Here is a 20,482-nt window from a genome sequence, read left to right as displayed (position 1 = left end):
ACGTAGCTTAAGCAACCTAAACATGGCTTTGGAGGAAAATAACACAAATGAAGTTTCATAAGGCTTATCAGAATAATCTAAACCCCTTTCCACTTGTATAGGGCCAAATGCCAGAAGGTCACAGAACACTGACAGGTAAATACTCCACAGACACCTCCTCTGCTCCTCTCCTGCCTCTTCCACAATGCAGAATCTTAGCCCGTTATCCCATTCACTGTCTAACCCTGCAGTCATTTCACTATGCAATGCTGCCATTTCCACTTTACCTATGACGAACTGAGACTCAGAGGGACTCATCTCACCAGGTTTCTGCCACACAAAAACCAGCTATAGTTTCATCTATGCAGGCCCTCTATAGACAATGGAGAGAGCAGTAACACATCCAAGTAGTAACTTACTGTGTAATTACAGGTGGTAACTACTGTGTAGGTAAGAATCCTAGAATAAGATGGCTCCCAGACATTTAAAGCAAGGTGAGAAAAACCCTACCTTAAGTGGTTTTGTCAGAATTACATAAGAAGTCTGTGCTCAAATAAAGAATTGCTTCTCCTCCTGAAGACATCCTAGCTACATAAAATATGCTGTGGTTGCCCAGCATGCAGTGGAAGGTGCCAAGAGTTACAGAATTTTAGTCTCTGCATTCTGATTCCATCTTTCTGGATGTCACTAATTAGACAGACCTTCCCAACACCCTCAGCAGTGCCTTCACCAGCCAGACTACTTGAACCTGTCCAAACTATTACTGGACATGCCTGCAACATCCCTCTGCCATCTTTCCCACAGTGCCTTCCAGGTGCAAGAAGCAGACACAGCCAAGCTCTCTCTCTATGTCCAGTCTTCTTGATGCCAAGGGAGGTGAACAAGTAAAATCATGCCATTTCAGGGTGAGTAAAACCCCTGCTTAGCCATCTCAAATGAATTTTAATCTATAAATAGTACAAGATGAAAGCCACCAGGAAAGACTGACAGGCCTCCCAGAAACCCACTAGTTAAGAGCTCCTTGTTAATCTGAATGCCTCATTAGGTCAACTGTGCAACAAATACCACCAAAAAGTAAGTTACAAATCTCAGAAGGAGTATTTATTCTCAGGTGTAACACTGGCATCAGTGTACCAGGGAAAGCCAGACCTGGGGAGCAAAGATACTACTAAGACAATGAAAAAAATTTCCACACTGATCCTGTTCCAGAAGATTCAGAGCTCTGCAGCTGGGAAGGAGCATTCAGACAACAGGTAGAGCTGTAGATCTGATTCTTCAGACAAGAAGAGAGGATGGAGTTGGTATTATTCCCCATGCTGAAAATGTGAAAGGTCCCCAGATACAAGAACAGACACTCTGAACTTGTTGATCAACAAGTTCAAAAGTGAAACAAACAAGTGAAAAAAGAGGATACCACTGAGACCTCAGCCTGGAACCTTTCCCGAGCACTAGCCCTAAGCGGCCACAAGCTCCCAGACTGCTGGCTCCAGAACCTGCTTAGGATGCCAGAATCCTGGCTGTGCAACCTGCCACATGCTTGCAGAAACCTGCTTCTCTAATTTACTGCAAGCTTGTAGTGTTTTGTTTCTGGAACCTATCCTGAGCAGCAGCTAGAAACTGCAGTGGGGCTGGTCCCCGGCTCTGCAATAGTATTGTCTCACTGCACATTCCAGCATGACCATACACCAGCAGCATCCTGGTTCTCGAGCCCACGGTGGATGCAGTCAGAATGCAGTCTGTTGGGAAATGTGGAAACACTGATCAGATTCTGCTTGTGAAGTTCTGGATCAGTAAATCCCTCCAGAACAACCAAGGACACCTACATTGATTAAAAGCATTATTTTGGAACCCACCCTCAAACATTTGCAAGATTTTTTAGAAGGCTGCAATGCACAGCAGCATTTATTTTTTTTTTTTCCACAAAGGTTATTGCTAGAGTGCAAAACCTGAAAACATAGAGATGCAGTGATGCTTTCTTCAGTGAATTCCAGCTGAGGTCCAGAGGGCAGAGCCTCACATCCATACCTGCATCTGCCTCTTTAAAATTGCTTCAAAAGAGAATAGAACAGCAGACAGCACTGGTTTGGGATGCTCCTGGCTGGACAGCCCTTGGGACCTCTTCAACAGGCTTTAGAGTCCAAGTGAAGTATAAGTTTATGCAAAAAGATCCTGTGCACAGATCAGAAATTTTCCACAGATTGTGGCCTATCCCTCTGGGGCACTGTTTCTCTCCAGAGGAGGATCATGAGAAAGAAAAGACAAAAAGAAAAAAATATCTTCAAAGAGATCTTATTGCATCTCTACATCAGGACTCCAAACACTCTTTTCTCCTGCATACCCTGTCAGTCCAAACACCAGTTATAAGAAGTCCTACACTCCATTCCATATGGACTCCCCATCAAGCAATACTTCCATCCAAGCCTGAGGAGCACAACAAATGGGGATAACTTCCAAATTTTGGTCACATTGTACACACAGTATGCAGCAATGCCACTTAAAAATAAATAAGGATAATAAAAAGGGAAGGAAAACATGGACAAAAAAAAAAAAAAAAAAAAAAAAAAAAAAAAAAAAAAAAAAAAAAAAAAAAAAGACTACATGACACAGTTGAACATCCTAGACAGGAGAGAGGACTTTTTTCTTCCTTTCTCTGGACATTTTTCCCCAGGCCATCTCTATAGCCTTTACAGTTTCCTGCTGTTGCAGCATTTGGGAGAAGGCTGAGGGCAGCTACAGCCAACACAGCTAAAGTGCTTCAGAGACTGAGCACTAGGGCTGGTTGAACTTGCTGACAGGGAGGTAAAAGGGTACAGTAGCTGAGAGGTATTTGAGAGAGACAGACTATTAAGGATGCAGCAATACTGTGGTACATGACAGTGGCCTGGCTAGAGAGAGCTCCACAGCTACAAAGGACACACAATGCCAGCCCAGCAGGCAACAAAAGATTGCCTTGGTAAGAGGTAAAGTGTCCTCTGTGTCAGCTCCTGTGTGGTCACTGGCCTCATCACAGGCACAAAAAGGGCATCACAGGCATCATCATGCCAGAAAGCATGGGAATAGGGCAGTGCTGAGCACCAGGCAGTGTTGCCTCATAAAGCCAAACAATAATTTCCTGACTGCTGATTAGGTCTCAAAATCTGTGCTTCTTCTGCAAAGTCACGTTCTCATTTTGGGAAATTTTCCTCAGTCAAAAGGGACATGGGGCTCTTCATCGAAATCAGAACCAGGGTGAAAACTGAACTGAAAGTGGCACGTCACTGCAGAGTATTTCCACTTCATCTTATTTCAAGAAAATTACATTTCAAAAGCACCTGGCAGAAGAAGCCAGGCCAAAGCTGGCAAAACACGGAGACTGCTCCAGGTAATTCCATGACTGGGGTGGTGCAACCAGAAAGGTTTACAGCCACCTTTACCCTTCCATCCTGAGCTTCAGCTGAAGCAGCTTGGATGCAACCCAGGATAAACGCCTATTCTCTCCCCGTCTATCTCCCTCTTTACCCTCCCTCCTCTCTCAGTAAATCCCAGAGGGCACATTTCCGTGCCAGAATAAGCGTCTTTGTGAGGAGCGAAGGGAATGCACAGAGCCGCTAATGAGAACAAAACTGGAAAGGAAAACCTCGGGGCTGGGGGGAACCTTCCTCCTCCTCATCATCATCATCCTCCTCCTCCTCCTCAGCACCCTGGGCGGCTTTGCCAGGGGCGGAGGGCTCGGGGCTGGGTGCCCTGACCTCTCTGCCTCTCCTTCCCGTCTGCTCCCAACTTCCCTGCCTTTTCAAGGCAGGCTGCAGAAAAGGCAGCAGAACAGCCTTTATCATGCAAATAACAAGAGTAAATGGGCAAATTCCCCGGTGGGCACTTGAGTGAAATGCAGAGCTTCTGGCAGCGGGGAGGGGGGGGGGGGGGGGGTAGGGGAGGGGAGGGGGTGCTTTATTTGCGGGTCTCTGTTCTAATTTAACTGCAATGGCAGCTAAAGGAGACACCAGGGACCTGCTCTCATCCTTGGCACTTCCCGTCGCCTGCCAGGGCCACAGGCAGGGAGCGGGAAGGGGAAGGAGGGTGAGAGATGCCCCGCGAGGCTCCCAGGGCGGGATGATGCCCCGGCTGGCGGGCACCTCCCCGAGCCCCAGGGAATCCTGGAAAAACAGCAGGGAGGAGCCTGAGCCACGGCTCTGGAGGGAGACGCATCTGATCTGCGCTTTCCCAAGGCTCCAGGGAGTGCCAGCTCCATCCCGTCTCTGTCCGGGCGGGGTGTCCGCCCAGCTCCCCCGCAGCACCTGCACCCCAAAGGGGAGGGGGCTGAGAGACGTGCAGGGTCGGACCAGGAGCCACCCACCCATGGCAGCAAAACCCCACAGCTACAGCAGGGTCAGCGCTCACCGCCGGCACCACCCGCAGGAACGCGGGTCCAGGGCAGGGGAGCAGCCAGCCCAACACAGGATGTGACACAGGGAACCGGCCTGGATTCCGGGATCATACAGCTGATAACCCACCTGCCGGGGCTGGTGACACCGCAGTGAGCTTACAGCTTTACAGGAGTGAGTGAGAAGTGTGTGTTGAATCACTGCTTTTGGGCAGAGACCAGAGGAGAATAATGGACCCAGGCCGTTTTGTGCAGTGCTTCCTTCTGTAAAGTGGGAATAGTAGTCACTAAGTGAGCAGACACAGCTGCAGGAGCTGGGTGGGCAGTGAAGCCTGTACCAGCTTAAAAAAAAAAAAAAAAAAAAAAAAAAAAACACCAACAGCAACCACCACCACTTGGGGAGAACACCAGCCTACTCAGATACTCAGAGAACAGTGAAGGGGAGACATGTACAGCAGGATGAATGCAAATAAAAAGCAGCTGATGTAGTCAGAGCCAAAGGGAAGATATGGTGTCAGGAAAAACCCACAATTCCAAACTTTTCCTGCAGATTAAAAACAAGCCCTACCATGACTGCATTTGAACTCTAAATCATCCTCAGTTGTTTTCAAAGGATGTTTGAGAGTTATCCAGTCCATCAGCTGCAAAGCCCAGAACATGAGAAGCATCCCCACTTCTCCAAAAGCTGTTGATGTCTTTTCCTATCCTGGTTCTCATCAAGTCTGCTCAAATCAAGGATCTCAAAACATTTTGCATCAGCTTTCAGTGTGAACCTCACAGCTGCATGAGAATGGTGGGGAAATTGCTCTTCCGTCCTTCAGATAATGCAAGAAACTGAGATGAACAGAAACTAAGTGACTGAACCAAGACAATGTGACAGATCAGTGGCAGAGCCAAACTTAAAAGGTGTTTTTCCTTGCATGAAGCCTTCCCTTATGATCCAAGCTACAAAACTCTTCTTTCTTAGGGGACCTAACCTTCTCCTTTCTCTCTCCCCATACGCAAGAAGTTAAAACAGTGGAGTCACTGTCCTGCACACAGCACCTCCCAGTTGCAGAGCTGGCAGAGTCGGGAGCAGGGGAGGATGCCCGGCTGGCTGTCCCTGAGCAGCCCCAGCACGGCTGAGGGTCCCGCTCGGTGGCCTCGGGGAGCGCGGGGGACAAGGCGACAGCCACGACTCATTTGGCATTCCGAGAGGCTGGTGCGCAGCATCCCCATGCCGGCAGGGGGTAAATGAGAGCTCAGACATGAGTTATTGGAGCACTTACGTTCCCAGATTCTCCAAAACGTTGGGGAAAGGACAAACTGTTTAGTTGTAAAGAGCCTGGGGGGTGTGAACGGGGGTGGGGGTGGGGTAAGGGAGAAGAAGGGAGCTGTGTCAAAGTAGTTTGTGGAGACTGAAATCGAACATATGAGACAGGGAGGGAAAGGAGGGAAACCAATCTCCAAGCTCCAGAGTTTACCCCGGAACCCATAAGCCTCCAATGTGGATTCTGACAGCAAACTTGGGACTTACCCAGCAGCTGGTCACCACCAGAGCCAGCACAGTCCACACCCAGCTGCTGCTACACACCTGCCTGCTGGGCTGCAGTGTTTGGGAGGCAGCTTCAGTTGTTCAGGAGAAGAAAAAAGGAAAGCTGGGCAGAAGGGGCAGCACTAATTTTTGTCAGAAAGAGATGGTTTGTAGGTACCACGGATATTAGAGTCACCCCAACCTTTTGATAGACATGAGCCACATCTAGACTTAACTTCAGTAAGTCTCAATCAAACAAGAAGTCTTAAACTAATTGGTACTAAGCTAAGTGGTTGAACAGTGTGGAGGTCCCAGCCATAGCTCCATGAAGTAATGTTGAGAAGAAATAGTGAAACTGCAGGCTCAGTACTCCCAAGTGTGCACAGGACATCTCAGAAGAAACTTGGACCTAATTCAATTTCTATAGCTAGATCCTCCATTAATTAGAGATGTACAACAGTAGGGTAGAAGGATCCAACTTTCCCATAAAAGAGCTATAAACTCCCCAGCACCTAGTCCTCTTCACCACCCCAAGTATGGTGTGAATCACATTCAGGTCAACTGCTGGACTGATCAACACAGTGTGATGAGCAGAACCAGCCTGGCATTTCTCTACTGAACAGGGCTCAGAAAAGAATACAAAAAAAAAAAAAAGGGGAAGAGGTACTAGAGGAAGCTTGCCTAAATTGTGATAAATTTCTTGTTGTCTTCAACTTTTTATTTGTATCTATGCTGAGACATGTATCTTGCCATGATAAAATTTCATTGGCAGCATACTTCTCAGAATCACAGGAAATATATTTCCCCCAGCCTTATTGACCAATTCTTTGGATTCAGTAAGGATTTTGGTGAGTGCTTTTTTCTTTTTTTTTTTTTCCCTTTTCATTCTGCACTATAAGCAATGAGGATGCTGATATGCCAGGAAAAATGTCTTATCAAAAAGTTTGTATTCAGCTTCATTTGACTTCTAACTTCTCAGTCTTGCCAGATCATATCATTTCCATCCTATTGAGGATTATTTCCTGGTCACTGAAGCAGCATCTTTCAAAGGTTGCCTCTTCTGTGTTCTCCTTGCCACATGCCAAAGAAAATCCCCATCCCAGAGTGAATATATGAAGGCACATTGGATGTGCCTTACAGAACTGCCCTGTTCACTGGCTGATAGGCAAATTTACAGTTCTAATAATTTTGCAAGACCATACCATGGATGAAAAAACATTCAAAGTGAAGGTCCAGCCTTCTCACAACTTTTGGGAAAGCTAAGTTGAAGAAAGCAATTACTCAGTCAGAAGACTGTAATATACAGTAATTGTGCCAGATACTCCCACAAACTTGGTGACAAAGTCATCTGCCATGGGAATTTGGTCATCATTGTGGTGTTGCCCTTCTCAAGGCACCTCTTCTCAGGAGTTCCACATTGATAACAGCATAGGAAAAACAAGTTGCATCAGGTATGTTTCCTGTGACTTTGTTCCTGGGCCCTTTGAAGGGTCCAGTCAGTCAATCTGTTCCCTTGGTTTTGCACTTACTTCACTTGTTTGTAGATTACTTTTGAATACACTTCATAAAACTCTGCTACTATCTCCACCTTGTCTACTTCTCTCCTTTCCTCTTGGCACCATTCTCTTTACATTTTCATGCCTTTTCTCTCCACAGATTCTCTCTCAAATTCTCCCCACTAAATTCCTTGTTTCATCTCTTAGATGCTCTTAAAATAGCACATCCCAATTTCTTTTGCCCTAGCCCTCCCTTCCCCATTTTACCACCCCCCAATTCCATCTCCCAAGAACGTTCCCCTGGCTGTACCTTCAAAACCTCCTCTTCCCACACATGTACCCCACCCTGCTTCCTCATTCATTTTCCATCTGCATCTCTCTCCTCCTGGATTCTTCTCTAAGTCTCGGTGATAAAAGTGCCAGATTGGAGTTGCTGTGTAAAGAGGGTTCATTTGCCATTTGCCACCATATGGGCCCAAAAGCAAAATCGTCAGCTAAGCGATTAAATCAAGTATGTCGAACAAAATGTTATGAACTGACATTATGGGTATATAATTTTATGCCATTTGTTGCCATCTGTTTATCTAAACAGCCACCATTCCACACAAACACACAGAAGTCTCTGCCACGCTCACAAGGCTTCGGTGCAGGGGTCACAGTGCCTCCCTTTTCCTCCTTTCCTCTTTCTGTTATTCTGCCCTTCCATCCTCTCTGCACTCACCATGGACTTGGAGTCTGGCCACAGACAAATCTTTCACTGCACTTCAGCACAGATTCAAAGGAAGTGACCTCACAATAATCAAGGAGTTTGCCTTGGAGAATAAGCTGTGCTGTCTTGCCTAAAGACTCTTGTCAAGTACATTTCTATACAAGAAAATGAAGTATCTGACCAGAAGGAGAGAGAGAGAGAAGGGAAAAAGTGGTGGTCAGCAAACAGCTATTATTTGTTGATCCTCATCTGGGACAGAGAAGGAAAAAGATAAGAATAAGCTCTACCAGCCTTCCTTGCTCAGCCAAGCTTTTTCTCTGCTTCATTTTACATTTTCCTGTGTCTCAAAGTGTATCAAAGTCTATTTCAAGGTTAGGTGGTGGTTGTGACAGATTGCAGGCTGACCTGGTGACCCTGTAGCCATCCTGTTTTCTGTGAGAATGTGAAGGCACCTACTACTCTAGAAGACACTTATTAACCACAGCACAGGATGAAACCATAAGCAGCTCCCCATCCTATGGGTTGAATTTATTCCTCAGTTTTAAGATTGTTTTGAGGAAACTAGAGATAAATATCAAAGAGATTTTATCTATATAAAGATTAACTGGTTGTTTAGAAGCTACTTCTTCCACCAAAACCAGCCAGAACAGAGAGAAGATCCAGCATGATAGTTTATCTCAAGTTCTTAGAAACAGAATTCACCCATTTGCACAGCTTTTTGAACCCAAGTTTCCATCACCCACATTACTGGTCATGCAGATGATGGAGTGGGCCTTCATGATGACCACTGGGAAGACAAGGCAGTAACTAGGTCTGAGCCAAGTACATCTCAATGTATCAAGTCTGTTCTTGAGGGCTACCTCTTGAGTTTAAGAGAGTTGGCAACCAAGTAAGAAAAATATCTTCAACCAATTACCAGTGTGTCTGGTTAACACTTTTAAAGAACTTTATTACTATCTTTTTTTAAATGAATTGTTCTGATAGGGTGTTCTTCCTTTCCAGATGTCCTTAGTCTTTGAGAGAAGTACCATATCAGTAATTGTCCCTGTAGCTCTGAATGTGACAAGGTAGGTGAGAACATTTAACTTTCCTCCTACCTGAACAAAACCCAACTCACTATATACCCTGTAAAGAGACCCAACTCCCCTCTGTGAGCCCCTCTTTCTCTTCCACATAATTTCAGTCAGTTTGAGGATTCTTTGGGGGACGGTGTTGATGAAGAAAATGGAAATCTCTCACCATTTAAGTCTCCCGTCCTCATTCATGGAGCTACTGAGCTGAGCATATGTATCTCAGCATGATGTAAATGGGAAGGTATTATGACTCTTACCAATGAAAAACAGTGACCGGACATTTTTCAAGTGTCTGGAGCACAGGTTTTGCTCAGAAGCCAGCACTTGGCCTCAAAAGTGCATGTATTTCCCAGGCAGTGGGTACGTTTAGCTACAAAATGATTTGGCCATGAAGCATCTCTTTATCTTGGTTTTGTTCACCACTGACAGTTCTATATTCAACACCTCGGGGCCATCTGACCACTGTATTCTGGAGCCACCCTGGCACACAGCACAGCTCAGATCTGCAGTGCACACTGGAACCTGGAAAGCACTAGTGCTGCTCCCCAGGGAAACTTGGCAGGCACAGGGAAAATTAAACACCTACTTTAAAAAGCTCAAAAGATTCCTACAGTCCCAGTGGATTTTGGATAAGGCCCCAAATGCTGGGAGTTCACAAATGATTACACAGCAAGACCATACTAATAAATAGGAGCTCCTTCCTTTCCAAGGCCATTGCTGATCTTCAGCCAAGGAAGTACAAATACACAGCACTACCAAGGAAGTTCTCAGCACTTGGCAGCAGCAAGTGCTCTACACTGAGCTGCCCTGCTGGAAGCACAGAGTACTGTTCAGTTCAGGACAGCTCCAGTCTGAAAGCAGGCAGCTGTCTGCCTAGCTATTAATGCAGCTTTGCAGTGTGCGTGCATGGCTTCTGTTTCCTTCCTGCTAGGACAGAAACAGTGAAACACCCCAAAGACCCCTGGAGAGCCTCAGCTAGTCCAGAGACAGCAAGTCACCTGCTTAGAAGAGCAACCTGGCATAAGCACAGCCCACCTGTCCTCTGGGTACTGTACCAGCTTCCCATCTGCTCCCAAGTGCATCTGAAGGTGGCTATTTTAATCTAATAAACATTTGATTACTCCTATTCTAAAAGGCCACCTCTCTGCCAGCACATCCCCAACTACTGCCTTCATCAGATAGGCCCCTTCTTACAGGTTTTGTGCCTGCTGGGTATGGCTGTCACCAGAGTTGTAGTAGGCAGCTGGTGCTCTTTGCCTTAAAGTTTGATTTCCACCAAGGGTTAGAAGGAGAGAGAAGAGTGAATGGCAAAGTAGCTGGTCACCACTGCTTCCCAGTACAAGCAAGAGTCTTGCCATGTTGCATTAGACAGGCACAACCATTCTGCTGCTGCAATGAGCTCTATCACCCCTGCTTGTCAGCAGGTAATACCCGGCCTCCCACCCAAAGCCAGGTTTCAGGCCACCTCTCATAGCACAGAACCACTGTGTGACTCTGGATTAGTCCTTGCAGCAGATAAAGCAGTCACCAGCAACAGGCGGGGACAGGAAGGTACCACCAGAGCCCTCCAAATTCCTCCAAGGTGGTATGGACACAATGATGTTTAAGATGAATGCTTTACCAGCTTCAGAACAATTGAGATATTTGATAGTCTTCAGCTGGACACATGAGCTTAAGCCAATAGATTATCAAAATGACCATAAATAACTCCTTTAAAGGCCAAAATAAGAGACGGGGGGAAAGCAAAGGCAGGTTAATATAGAAGAATCATAAATTGGGAAAAATACAACTTTCAATATTCATTGCAACAACACCAAGGAAAAAAGTACACGATAACATACAAAGAAGTACAGTCTTGGATATTACACAGCAAATATATTAATTGGAGAGCCAGGAAGCCAAACTACCAAAGAAGAGTCAAATATCTATTACAAGGAGTCAGAGTGAGCACAGTAAGTAATACAAGTGGAAAAGCTGTGCTGTCTCAAATTCTACAACTGCTAAATCAAAAGCTAAAATTAACTATGAATCATAATGTAACTGGAAGAATCATCAAAATGAGGAAACTCCTTGACTTTTGTGGTACAAGGATGAAGAATCTTTTACTACTGTAGAGACCTAACTGGTAATTAACAATGTAAAAAGGAATAGATTTTCTTGTCTGCAAGAGGAAAAGTATTGCAGAAAGAAAAAAAATTGACAATCTACAGTAGATACATCAGCAGTATTCAAAAAACAGCGCTCTCATTTGTGCAGACTGCACACTCCTTTAGAGAAATGCTGTTTCTGCAGACTGCCATTTGGGCTGTTACTAGAACAACAAACTGTTGATGGCATGGATACAGATGGCATTTTAAGCTGGGGTAAAACAGCAGAAGAAAATGATCAAAGGCTCAAGGCAATTGTGAAGAGAGCAAAAGCTGCTGGGCTGAATGAGCATGAAATATGTAAATCCCATTTAAGAGAGACAACATACCCTCCAGCAAAAGCAGAAAAGCATGCAGGTAGATCATGATGAAGTTGAAATCACCATCAATATTCATCCTTCAGCATACAAAGGGGGTGCCAACAAAGGGTAAACTGCAAGGATTACATTCCCAAATGAGCTATATGAACAAGCACCCTACAGCACCACTCTGCAGAACTGTCCAAGGAACATAAAATAAAAATCTCAATAAAATAGCGTGAAAATAAAAGCGCTAAAGGCAATACCCCTGTAGGCATTAGGACAATAAGCACAGAATTAATATGTCAGTGGCAATTTCAAAAAGGGTAGTGACATTGTCATTTTACAGCATAACATTTAATATTGAAAAGAGCAGCATATGCCTCTTTGGCACAACAAAAATTAGATGGATGCAACAATATGATGATAGGACAAGGTGCACTTTTTTTTAATTCTTTCTTTTTCTAATAGATGTTCTCTGAAGTAACCAATAATTCCATTTTGCCATTGCCCCAACAAACGCTTTAAAATAAAGACATACTTTAAATGAAGCAGTATAGCAGTACTAGCTCTGCTGGCCACTGAGCCAGTCTCCAGGGCATTTAATAGATGCCCAGAGCCAAACTGTGTATATCTCAGCCTCATTTTAAAATTAATAACTTTGTCTCAAATTCTAGACAATGATGTCCTGAAGGAAAGACCACATTTTGATATTATTAACACAGAGTTTGGGAATACATGATTCCAACCACGAGCACAGTTTAAGGTAAAGCACTTTTGTCACTAAAGGAGATTCTCTAAAATTGGTGCCCAAGATACTGTGCTGTCTTAGTACCATCAGAATTGTATTGTTCATTTGGGAGCTGAGAAATCTTAAAGGCATCTCTAAATTATTTTATATAGGCCACAGGTGAACAGAATTCCAGTGGGGGGAAAAAGAAAGTGCTATGACAAGCAGTAATGTGGAAGATATGGAATAACATAACCACCTTGTAAAAAACATCATGTGTTTGAGACCAAACATTTCCTCTTCCCACACTTAGTTTTATGAGAATGTACTAAAGCTAAACACTCATGTCATAAGTAATTTTTCTAATCCTGGTGTACCTGATATAGTAACATCTGACAGTGAGCTGGCACTCACTGACAAGGGATCACAAGAATTCAAGCACTATGAGGTAAAGTACACAGTGCATAGCTCTCCTCAAGCCCAGTCCCAGGATACTGGTAAACATCAACCTGATCAACAACCTGAAAAAAAGCAAAGTGACAGATGACTGGTAAACACTCATTTTACCTCCTGACATTTTTTGCAGAAAAAGCCTTAAGAAAAGGAATTATGAAATTGATAGTACAGGACCTCAAAATCACAGATGTGTGAAATACATACATAATTAATCTGAAACCCAGTATAATTTCCATAGAGATGGTTTTCATTAAATTAAATTTTTTATAATTTGAAAGCAATTGCAATAATAATTTCAGTCAAAATGTGAACAACAGCTCCCGCTAAGATGCTGATAGTATTGGCAATGCATTGTGAAATGCATTGGGTTTGTTCAGCAAGCAGTTGAAAAATCAATAAATGGGAAGTCTGATTGACACTATCAGATGTCTTCTTCAGACAAACAGCAGATCACAATGAATACCAGCTCATACTCAGTGGATTTTAGGATTTTACCCCAGGCCAACAAACAAGGACAGCTTTTCTTCATTATTAGCTGTTTCAGATCTTTGGAGAAAACCCAGTTAACAGTAAAGCATTGATCATGTACTTCAAGGGAATTTTCCCCAGACAGAGCATTTTATAAGATCTCTGGGACTAGGCTATCTTTTATTTTTCTTCTACACATTACTGTGCTAGGAAACTCATGGCCATGGCCTTACAAATCAATCACCCTTTCATGGCAGTGTAGGTGAGAATTGGGAAAGCATTTTCTGAAGACTCACCAAAGGCTTCTCTTCTATACACTGCATCCAAATTACACCTGTTCACTTGTAGAGGCCAAAATTCCTTTCTCCAAATTTCTGCTTTCTGACATGAGGTGACTCATACACCTCCATTTTACTGGTTGTGACCTAACTGCAAATGCCACAGTCACATTGTAAATGCTTCAAGTGAGATGCAAGCAAACTGTCAACCCTTTCCTAGGGCCAGGTAAGATCTGAACAACTTGTGAGCTCTGGAATTCTATAGAGATGGATGGATGGATGGATGGATGGATGGATGGATGGATGGATGGATGGATGAGCAGGTACTCCCATTCTAAAGATCCATCAGGGATCTGATAAAGTCATCAGATGCAGTAAATGTCCTATCTTACTCAATACAGTCTAGGTGTTGTGTATGTCCCACCTTTACTAGGAAACACAGGCAGAATCTTTTGGATCTGATATCATGAACCATTTTTGAATACATGCATGGATACCCTGGGCTAAACTCTTATTTTGAAAACAAGCAAATAGCTGGTAGCTCTAAAAGTCTTGCTTCTACTTCAATCCTAGCAGTAATTGCAGGGACTAAAACTCAGATTTTCAATTGTAAGTTAGCATCAAATTAGAATGAAATGAGAGTGAGATAGGAGCTAAGTTTAGAAAAGGGAACAAATCATTTGCCACTCTGATAGGCAAACTGTTAGAAGCCTTCAAAAGACAAGTTTGAGAGATGTCTGCCCATTCCAGAGCTGAATGGAGCTCAGAAAAATGAGAAAGAACTGAGTGGTGAATCTAGATCTTTTTTATCCCTTGGTCTCTCTTGTAAAACAATGCAGGGCACATGACACTACAACTGATGAGTGTATTATTTCACTGCAAATAGACCTTTCAGTCTGCTTCCTGCATATTGGACTGAAGTTGTGCCAATCAAACCACTCCTGATTTCAGCAAGAATTACAGCCATGTTCTTCCTTATGTGCCATGGGCTGACACTGGGAAAATGAACCATGCTGAAAAGGACTACACATGAAGCTTCTCATCAAGGCTGTAGGGGTAGAACAAAGAGCTTGGATTGACATCTCGGAGAAAGCTGTTCACACAGCAGCAACTGAAAAATACTAGCTGCATGTAGAGACAACAAAATAAGGGAAACTAAGTCAGTACTCAGATGGGACCTAGCCACTGCTACGTACAGGATTAGGCCTTAACACAGCAGGAGTAAATAGATCTAGAACAATCTCTAGAGACGTGAGCTGCAGGCAAGACCTCTTGCAGTGCCTTTGGAAGACGAAGCCTTGCTCCTCCAGCTCAGCAGAAGGAAGAATTCTACCCCTTAGCCTTCCTCCAGATAAGCAAGCATCTCCATTGTTGTTTTACAGATGTCAAATGATTCTCATGCTTTTGTCCCTCTCTCTTTCCATTAGGAACAAATTTGGACCCTAATCTGATAGGAACCCTAAGTGGAAGGAGAAAGGGTCTAGTGGGACAGATGGATGAGCAGAGATGTAATTCCAGAGAAAAGCTGCTGTCATCCCATTAAAGATGAGGTTAAAGGTAGCTGCAATGAAAGAGTGGGAGATATTTCACTGGGGGAAATGGAGTGGCACTGAGCTTTGAAATTGCACTGCGTGAGAATATTAATAAAAAAGTTAATGACGCAATGTGCTTTTTGCTCCACATTAATTACACTTTTACATTCCAGTTTTTAATGCATTTTACACAAGACTTTATTTTACATTCCAGGAAGGGGAAAATATAATTGCTGCTTTAATTTCTATAGCCAAACCCTGATAAGATCACAGCTGTGAAAATCTCATAAAAAGCTTTAAATTAAGTTAAAAAAACAACACTTCCCTTCCCTCCTCCCCTTACTTTTCTTCCTGCATGAGATGCTATCAGTAGAGATGGCAAAAGTGTTGGTTCAAGGCAATGTTCTTCCCCTGTTCAAGACTGAGAAGATCACACTGCTACAGACTGTGAACTGAGGCTTGGTGAAATAACTGGTTTACATGAGATAAATGAGAAAGTCTATGTGAATGACAGGAATTGCAAATTATTGTTTGAATCTTGTCAGAGATGACTCCCATCACTGCAGAAATAGATCAGATAGGCTGTCGTGAAAGTGAAGTAGCCTGCTGCAATTTTCTTTCTTACTTTGCAAGGGACAGGTTCTGGGTCTGTCCACAGAGTGTCTTTGCAGACAGCCACTCCTCTGTTGCTATAGATTGTGTCAAGTCCTAAGGAATCACTCCAAATGTGCCCCTGCCTTGGACTCAGACTTCTCTTTCACTCAGAAATCCCACAGATCTTAGGATCCATTACAGGCATTGCACAAAATCACAGCAGGACTACATTCCTCTATCACAACCATCCATTTCCTTTAGGAATATGAAGAGAGGGCAATTCATGACTGTGCCTATAGCCCCTAGTGCAACTAAAGCAAGACAGTCACACTGTGCCTGCATGGCACTCATACTCTGTTGGGACACTGGCTGTATAACAGCTTATACAAGTCTGTATGTACTCAAAGCAGTCTGCTGATATCCCCCTACCAGGAAACTGATCTTGCTATGGAAATGAATTGACACTTCACTTGCCATTGGACAAAAGCAAAGGGGAATCAGACCTTCACCTATTCTTAATAGCAGTCACCTACAATTTGAAATATTCAAGCAGACCCTTCCATCCATTTCCTCTTTCTTATTCATGCTGTGGATCCTGCCACATTACTTTGATTCTCCAGATCCTCATTCCAGGAACTCCAGGATAAGCCAGTGTCTTCATCATATACAAAAAACTGTCTCTTCCAATGTGATGTCAGTGTTCTTGAGATCCCAGTCTCAAGATCCTTAACATAAGCTTATCGTAAAAGTGAGAGATCAGATAATCCATCCTCCTGGCCTTGAAAGGATCACTTATACAACAATCTTCCTTGGCATATACCCCTATATGGACCTGAGTCACTTCCGTGAGAAGCCTGTGACCTTGCTGAACCATTTCTTCTTGGACTGACTCCAATGCCCAAACTTGATATCCCTGATTTTTTTTTTTCCTGAATTCAAACCCAGTCCTCTAGTTTGACTAGTCTCTGTATGCCTACCCACCATTGCCACCTATGACTTTCTCGTGACTTCATTGGATAAAGATGAAATCTCACCTGTTTCTGCAGTAAAAGGAGGTACTCAGAATACCCCATTCCAAAATCCCATGCAGACTGAACAACAGAGCTAAAGAAAGATTCACCTCTCCATAAAGGTTTTGTTGATCCTTTTGATCTCCTTCTCCTGGCTAAGTTCCCCATTTACACTTCTATAAACAAAAGCAGAATCCATCACTCACATGCATATTATTTTCCTTGATTATTCCCTACATGCAAAAAGCAGAAGAGGAATGTGCTTTCACAAGTGAAAAAGAGAGGGAGTGAAGTAAGGAGGGATTGAGAGAAAGGAAGAGAGAGAGGCTCTAAAACCTCATTTTCCTGGTAATTTACTCTTCTATTCAGTTGAGTCCTGCTGCTCGTAAGCCTATTCCTGTTACAATATTAGATATAAACAAGTAAACTGTGTAATGGATCACATTAAGCAGGCCCTGCATCTTGAGGCAGGATTTAATTTGCATGGCAGATTATCTTGTCTGCAGTAGGAGAGGCACCCTGGGGCACTGACTGCATTAATAGGATCTAGTTTCTTAAAATCCATTAAGTCAATTGAGTGGACCAGTCTATAATCTCATTTCAAATCCAGCGTGAAAATGCTTAAACACTAGCCCTATGACACCAACAGCAGAGAAGTGACTAAAGGGACACTGGAGACCTCACTCTGCCATATTGCCTGCCTGCTGGGAGCAGGGAGGAGAAGAGAAAGGGGTAGGGCTCATTCTCTTCCAGCGAAGAAATCTATTCACAAAGACGCTGACAGCAGGAGTGAGGCAAGGTGAGGAGTCAGAAGCTGTGTGAGAGGGAAACCTAGACTTTCTCCCAAGTAATGAGAGTGAGATGTTAAACAGTGTCAATTGGCTGATGATGTTTTGGGTGCCTCATTCCTCTGACAGTCTGAAATAAGAGATTGTGAAGGGAGGATGCCTTTACGGGGGTGTTCTACATATGAGTCACAGGAATCAAGATTTTCAAACCATCCAGAAAAATAGAATGAGTCTGGTAAATGTGGTGTTGCAGCTAAAATACAGGACTGGAATAGGAGAACATCACAGCTGTGGAATCCTAGGCCTGTGACCCCTCACTCTGGGCTGCCACCAGCAGGCAATGGTCTTGAACTCAGATACATTTGCACAAGGTTATTTTTGGCCTAGCTGATCTGAGTAAACTTTTCCCATTTGCCCCATGACAGAAAATTAGATAAAGGCTCAATTTATCTTTATCCTGTCCACAAAGTCCCCTAGGTAATAACTCTTGGTTTGGATACATGTAAACTATTTAACATAAAAGATCTCCAGTCTTGGGTACCTTGACCGCATTACATTAAGACTGTAACCACAAATAGCAACAATAGTAGAAGGGGAAGCACAAAGCCAGATATATTGAAAGCAGACAGATAGAAACTCAAAAGGAAGAAAAAAGACATAATAACATGACTTAAAAATTGAAATAATAAGAAACCTCCAGGACCAGATGGCATTTATGCAAACAACCTAAAAAAAAATCAAAGTTCATAGAAGTTACTAACAAAATCATTCAATTTATCATTAAAAACAGCCACTCTCCCATCAGGCTGGAGTGGAGCCAAAACTCTGCACTTCTTTTAAAAGAGGTGCTAAGGGCAATCATGGGAATTACAGACCTCAGTGAGCCTTACGCCAGTACCAGAAAAAATAGCTGAGAAAATCATTAAAGACAGAGTTATAAAGCACCAGGCTGGACGAGTGTAAATGTTGTAAAGAAGCAGCTCAGCTTCTCCAAGCTGACTTTCTGACCTGCTAGTGTTCCTTGGAAATGTCAGCAGCTCTGAAAAAGCAATGATAAGTAGGAGTCACCTGGCTATTAAGGATTTAACAAAAAACACATTCAAAAATTTTAGGGCTCCACTCCTTACTCACATGTAAACCCTGAGGGTGGGATTTTACAGCACACCACTGATTAAAAAAAAAAAAAAAAGTTGTACTAAGTTCTTGTAAGAATCCCATTCTCTAACTCTGGCAATGCCTCAAGAAGGCATCAGACTCTGGTTTTAGTGCCTAAGACAGGCTTTTCTCACACAAGCTACAGGTGAGCTGTGGCAAATGGCTCCAGCAAGCTGCTGCAGTGCCTGGTTCCTGAGCCACACGCAGTACAATACAACGTGTCCTGTACCTGCAGTGGATGTCAGACAACCATACCAGGTATGTCCTCAATGCTGAATGTTGGGAGCAGGCTACTGCTGAAAGGGCTGCAGCAGTACTGGTCAAGGGCCCACTACTGCAGATCCTGACCTTGGCAGAGAAAAAGAAGCCAGAACCATCACAGCAGAACATTGCCCAGACTCATCCTAAGCTGCTGTGAGTGAGGCCACCTCATGAGACCACAGAATACAAGAGGTGAGAGAGAAATTGGTCAGGTTCTTAAACACTGACAGAAAATAAATATAGCATCTATAAGGAATACCTGTTCCACAGCCAATAGATCACCCACTTTCAGTCTCACAGTTGTGTGGCTTTGTTCTGATGTATTTATAGTTTCTTGGATCTAGTAGATTTACATGTTTTCACTTCTTATTCCTTCCCAGCTGGAATCTCCCAGTTTGGCATGCCTGGCAGTGCTTACAATGTTACAGGTCTCAGCACTAGTTCCTCCCCTACCAACACAGCTTCTCCTTCTTAGCTTTCAAATGCTGTCAGACTTGCTGCCCAAGGCAATTGTGTCAGGGGTGCCCTGACACAAGGGGACTGATATTAATCCAGAGGTGAATACTAGTCATGAGTCTAATATATTCTCCATTTCAAAAAATCTCTCAGCTCTGACTTCTAGATACCATATAGCAGAGAGTTCACTATATATCCATCCTGTTCTTATTCCCTTCCTTAAATATTCACTTTGTAGGGAAACCAGATCACTTGGAAGTTGGGTATTTAGTTAGTCTGGTGCACCAAATTTTTATATTCTAAGCACTGGAGTGCTGCACATCATTTCTTCACGAAATTGTAGAGGCACAAGCACAGCTCCACTCTTTTGCTTCAGAGCTGTGTACTCTGAGTGCCACTCTCCCCAGATGGACACAAACATTCACACAGCAGTCCCTGCTCAAACTCAACATTTTCTCAGCAGTCCTTACCCAAACTGCTGAACATAACCTCCAGGGTCATTACAGATAATGGCAGTCATGCTCCTTTGAACTCTAAACTTGCAGTAGGCAGTGCCTCAGGACCCCTGATGGGGTAGGTGCCCATGGACAAATATCTCTTCTACAGACAAATCAGTGTAAGAAGGGGGAGCACTTTTGCCTGGGGTGAACAACTGCTATGTGCCCTGGAGAGATGCAGAAGGAAATTTTCAGCTCATGGGGTTTTATTGCTGGTTTTGGGCCATTCCCTGCTGTCCCTAAAGGAGGCTTGTGGTTTAAAGACACAACCAACAGTGTCACCTTTTCTTAAAATTATACCATTACACTGGTGAACTGCAGCTTGCAGAGCAAACCACATCATACTGTGTGCTCCCAACTGGTCACATGATGTCCTGCATCATCACACACCAACACTAGTTTTCCTCTTTGAAGGAAAGGGAGAACTGGCTGTTTGCAAACCACAGCATCATCTACCTCTCCCACACAAACCACAGATCAAAGGTCTCCACTTTCTAAACCACAGGGGGGTCCCAGGGGCTCCAAGGAGCAGATGTCTAGCAGTGTACTTTCTGCTAGACAACAAGACTGTGCAGCCTCTGCAATATGTGGTAGAAGGGAAAACATTTCCCATTAGATACCCTACATATATATCCAAAAGATATAAAAAAACCCAGCCACTCATACCTGGCTGTAGGAGGC

The sequence above is a fragment of the Zosterops lateralis genome (assembly GCF_965231275.1).
Source record: "Zosterops lateralis genome assembly, chromosome: 8".
Classification (NCBI taxonomy): Eukaryota; Metazoa; Chordata; class Aves; order Passeriformes; family Zosteropidae; genus Zosterops; species Zosterops lateralis.
The sequence above is the reverse complement of the archived record's forward strand: the minus strand, read 5'-3'. Positions refer to the sequence as shown.